The sequence below is a fragment of the Xylocopa sonorina genome, unplaced genomic scaffold, assembly GCF_050948175.1.
Source record: "Xylocopa sonorina isolate GNS202 unplaced genomic scaffold, iyXylSono1_principal scaffold0278, whole genome shotgun sequence".
NCBI lineage: Eukaryota > Metazoa > Arthropoda > Insecta > Hymenoptera > Apidae > Xylocopa > Xylocopa sonorina.
Window position 1 is genome coordinate 334751 of NW_027490349.1, and position 6152 is coordinate 340902.

Below are 6152 nucleotides of genomic sequence, written 5' to 3' on the forward strand. Positions count from 1 at the left end.
TGCTAGGAAGTAGCGCTTGCAGATGTCTACGTATCGTAGCATTATTGTTATAATGCTTCTCAGAACGCGATATCGCTACTCATTTCTATGTTTCATGATAAGATATAATATTCATTGCGAAGTGTCATGTATACCTCGTATTTCTTTCAAAAGAATGTAAATGCGACACTTCCTTGCTAGGAAGTAGCGCTTGCAGATGTCTACGTATCGTAGCATTATTGTTATAATGCTTCTCAAAACGCGATATCGCTACTCATTTCTATGTTTCATGATAAGATATAATATTCATTGTGCAGTGTTATGTATACCTCGAATTCACTTCAATAGAATGTAAATGCTACAATTCCTTGCTAGGAAACAGCGTTTGCAGATGTCTACGTATCTAAGCAATAGGTTTCTAAAGCTTGCTAATTCGCGATATCGCATCTCATATCTATGTTTCATGGTAATATATAATATTCATTGCGAAGTGTCATGTATATCTCGTCTATACTTCAAATGGATGTAAATGCGACACTTCCTTGATAGGAAATAGCGTTTGCAGATGTCTACGTATCGAAGCAATAGATTTCTAAAGCTTGCTAATTCGCGATAATGCATCTCATATTTATGTTTCATGATAATATATAATATTCATTGCGAAGTTTAATGTACACCTCGCATACAATTCAAGCGAATGTGAATGCGACAGTTCCTTGAGAGGAAATAGTGTTTGCAGATGTCTACGTATCGAAGCAATTGTGTTCTAATGCTTCTTAAATTGCGATATCGCATCTCATTTCTATGTTTCATGATAAGATATAATATTCATTGTGCAGTGTTATGCTTACCTCGTATTTACTTCAAAAGAATGGAAATGCGACGCTTCCATGCTAGGAAGTAGCGTTTGCAGATGTCTACGTATCGAAGCAATAGAGTTCTAATGCTTCTTAAATCGTCATATCGCATCTCATTTCTATGTTTCATGATAAGATATAATATTCATTGCGAAGTGTCATGTGTACCTCGTATTCCTTTCATAAGAATGTAAATGCGACACTTCCTTGCTAGGAAGTAGCGTTTGCAGATGTCTACGTATCGAACCAACAGATTTCTAATACTTCTTAAATTGCGATATCGCATCACATTTCTATCTTTCATGATAAGATATAATATTCATTGTGCAGTGTTATGTATACCTCGTATTCACTTCAAAAGAATGTAAATGCGACACTTCCTTGCTAGGAAGTTTCGTTTGCAGATGTCTACGTATCGAAGCAATAGATTTCTAATGCTTCTTAAATCGTCATATCGCATCTCATATCTATGTTTCATGATAAGATATAATATTCATTGCGAAGTGTCATGTATACCTCCTATTCCTTTCAAAAGAATGTAAATGCGATACTTCCATGCTAGGAAGTAGCGTTTACTGATGCCTACGTATCGAACCAATAGACTTCTAATGCTTCTTAAATCGCCATATCGCATCTCATTTCTATGTTTCATGATGAGATATAATATTCAGTGTGCAGTGTTATGTATATCTCGTCTATACTTCAAATGGATGTAAATGCGACACTTCCTTGCTAGGAAATAGCGTTTGCAGACGTCTACGTTTCGTGGCATTAGATTTCTAATGCTTCTTAAAACGCGATATCGCATCTCACTTCTATGTTTCATGATAAGATATAATATTCATTGCAAAGTGTCATGTATACCTCGTATTCGCTTCAAAGAATGTAAATCCGACTATTCCTTGCTAGGAAATAGCGTTTGCAGATATCTCCGCATCGAGGCAATAGTGTTCTACTGCTTCTTAAAACGCGATATCGCATCTCACTTTTATGTTTCATGATGAGATACAATATTCATTGCGATGTGTCATGTACACCTCGTATTCACTTCAAAAGAATGTAAATGCTACACTTCCATACCAGGAAATAGCGTTTGCAGATGCCTACGCATCGTAGCAATAGAGTTGTAGTGCTTCTCAAAATGCGATATTGCATCCCATTTATATGCTTCATGATAAGATATAAAATTCATTGCGAAGTGTCATGTATACCTCGTATTCACTCCAATCGAATGTAAATGCGACACTTCCTAGCTAGGAAATAGCGTTTTCAGATGTCCACGTATCGTAGCAATAGAGTTCTAATGCTTCATAAATCGCGATTTCGCATCTCATTTCTATGTTTCGTGATAAGATATAATATTCATTGAGAAGTGTCATGTATACCTCGTATTCACGTCAAAAGAATGTAAATGCGACTATTGCTTGCTAGGAAATAGCGTTTGCAGACGTCTACGTAACGTAGCAAAAGCGTTCTAATGCTACTTAAATCGCGATATCACATCTCGTTTATATGTTTCGTGATAAGATATAATATTCATTGCGAAGTGTCATGTATACCTCGTATTCACTTCAAAAGAATGTAAATGCGACTATTGCTTGCTAGGAAATAGCGTTTGCAGAAGTCTACGTATCGTAGCAATAGCGTTCTAATGCTTCTTAAAACGCGATATAGCATCTCTCTTCTATGTTTCATGATAAGATATAATATTCATTGCGAAGTGTCATGTATACCTCGTATTCACTTCAAAAGAATGTAAATGCGACTATTGCTTGCTAGGAAATAGCGTTTGCAGAAGTCTACGTATCGTAGCAATAGCGTTCTAATGCTACTTAAATCGCGATATCGCATCTCATTTCTATGTTTCGTGATAAGATATAATATTCATTGCGAAGTGTCATGTACACCTCGTATTCACTTCAAAAGAATGTAAATGCGACTAATGCTTGCTAGGAAATAGCTGCTAGGAAATAGCGTTTGCAGATATCTACGTATCGTAGCAATAGCGTTCTAATGCTACTTAAATCGCGATATCGCATCTCATTTATATGTTTCGTGATAAAATACAATATTCATTGCGAAGTGTCGTGTATACCCCGTATTCACTTCAAAAGAATGTAAGTGCGACACTTCCATGCTAGGAAATAGCGATTGCAGATGTCTCCGCATCGAGGCCATAGAGTTCTAATGCTTCTTAAAACGCGATATCGCATCTCTCTTCTATGTTTCATGATAAGATATAATATTCATTGAGAAGTGTCATGTATACCTCGTATTCACGTCAAAAGAATGTACATGCGACTATTGCTTGCTAGGAAATAGCGTCTGCAGATGTCTACGTATCGTAGCAATAGAGTTCTAATGCTACTTAAATCGCGATATCGCATCTCATTTATATGTTTCGTGATAAGATATAATATTCATTGCGAAGTGTCATGTACCACCTCGTATTCACTTCAAAAGAATGTAAATGCGACTAATGCTTGCTAGGAAATAGCGTTTGAAGATGTCTACGTATCGTAGCAATAGCGTTTCTAATGCTACTTAAATCGCGATATCGCATCTCATTTATATGTTTCGTGATAAGATATAATATTCATTGCGAAGTGTCATGTACACCTCGTATTCACTTCAAAATGAATGTAAATGCGACTAATGCTTGCTAGGAAATAGCGTTTGAAGATGTCTACGTTTCGTAGCAATAGCGTTCTAATGCTACTTAAATCGCGATATCGCATCTCATTTATATGTTTCGTGATAAGATATAATAATCATTGCGAAGTGTCGTGTATACCCCCGTATTCACTTCAGAAGAATGTAAGTGCGACACTTCCATGCTAGGAAATAGCGTTTGCAGATGTCTACGTATCGTAGCGTTAGAGTTCTAATGCTACTTAAATCGCGATATCGCCTCTCATTCCTATGTTTCGTGATACGATATAATATTAATTGCGAAGTGTCATGTACACCTCGCATTCACTTCAAAGGAATGTAAATGCGACACCTCCATGCTAGGAAATAGCGTCTGCAGATGTCTACGCGTCGAGGCAATAGAGTTCTAATGCTTCTTAAAACGCGATATCGCAACTCACTTCTATGTTTCATGATAAGATATAATATTCATTGCAAAGTGTCATGTATACCTCGTATTCGCTTCAAAAGAATGTAAATCCGACTATTCCTTGCTAGGATATAGCGTTTGCAGATTTCTCCGCATCGAGGCAATAGTGTTCTAATGCTTCTTAAAACGCGATATCGCATCTCACTTTTATGTTTCATGATGAGATACAATATTCATTGCGAAGTATCATGTATACCTCATATCCACTTCAAAAGAATGTAAAATGCGACACTTCCATGCTAGGAAATAGCGTCTGCAGATGTCTACGCGTCGAGGCAATAGAGTTCTAATGCTTCTTAAAACGCGATATCGCATCTCACTTCTATGTTTCATGATAAGATATAATATTCATTGCAAAGTGTCATGTATACCTCGTATTCGCTTCAAAAAGAATGTAAATCCGACTATTCCTTGCTAGGAAATAGCGTTTGCAGTTATCTCCGCATCGAGGCAATAGTGTTCTAATGCTTCTTAAAACGCGATATCGCATCTCACTTTTATGTTTCATGATGAGATACAATATTCATTGCGAAGTGTCATGTATACCTCATATTCACTTCAAAAGAATGTAAATGCGACACTTCCATGCTAGGAAATAGCGTCTGCAGATGTCTACGCGTCGAGGCAATAGAGTTCTAATGCTTCTTTAAACGCGATATCGCATCTCACTTCTATGTTTCATGATAAGATATAATATTCATTGCAAAGTGTCATGTATACCTCGTATTCGCTTCAAAAGAATGTAAATCCGACTATTCCTTGCTAGGAAATAGCGTTTGCAGATATCTCTGCATCGAGGCAATAGTGTTCTAATGCATCTTAAAACGCGATATCGCATCTCACTTTTATGTTTCATGATGAGATACAATATTCATTGCGAAGTGTCATGTATACCTCATATTCCCTTCAAAAGATTGTAAATGCCATACTTCCATACTAGGAAATAGCGTTTGCAGATGCCTACGCATCGAAGCAATAGAGTTGTAGTGCTTCTCAAAATGCGATATTGCATCCCATTTCTATGCTTCATGATAAGATATAATATTCATTTGCGAAGTGTCATGTATACCTCGTATTCACTTCAAAAGTATGTAAGTGCGACACTTCCATGCTAGGAAATAGCGTTTCCAGATGTCTCCGCATCGAGGCCATAGGGTTCTAATGCTTCTTAAAACGCGATATCGCATCTCTCTTCTATGTTTCATGATAAGATATAATATTCCTTAAGAAGTGTCATGTATACCACGTATTTCTCTCCAAGCGAATGTAAATGCGACACTTCCTTGCTAGGAAATGGCGTATTCAGATGTCTACGTATTGTAGCAATAGAGTTCTAATGCTACTTAAATCGCGATATCGCATCTCATTTCTATGTTTCGTGATAAGATATAATATTCATTGCGAAGTGTCATGTACACTTCGTATTCACTTCAAAAAGAATGTAAATGCGACTAATGCTTGCTAGGAAATAGCGTTTGAAGATGTCTACGTATCTTAGCAATAGCGTTCTAATGCTACTTAAATCGCGATATCGCATCTCATTTATATGTTTCGTGATAAGATATAATAATCATTGCGAAGTGTCGTGTATACCCCGTATTCACTTCAAAAGAATGTAAGTGCGACACTTCCATGCTAGGAAATAGTGTTTGCAGATGTCTACGTATCGTAGCGATAGAGTTCTAATGCTACTTAAATCGCGATATCGCCTCTCATTTCTATGTTTCGTGATACGACATATTATTAATTGCGAAGTATCATGTACACCTCGTATTCACTTCAAAGGAATGTAAATGCGACACTTCCATGCTAGGAAATAGCGTCTGCAGATGTCTACGCGTCGAGGCCATAGAGTTCTAATGCTTCTTAAAACGCGATATCTCATCTCTCTTCTATGTTTCATGATAAGATATAATATTCATTGCGAAGTGTCATGTATACCTCGTATTCACTTCAAAGAATGTAAATGCGACTATTGCTTGCTAGGAAATAGCGTTTGCAGAAGTCTACGTATCGTAGCAATAGCGTTCTAATGCTACTTAAATCGCGATATCGCATCTCATTTCTATGTTTCGTGATAAGATATAATATTCATTGCGAAGTGTCATGTATACCTCGTATTCACTTCAAAGGAATGTAAATGGGACTATTTCTTGCTAGGAAATAGCGTTTGCAGATGTCTACGTATCGTAGCA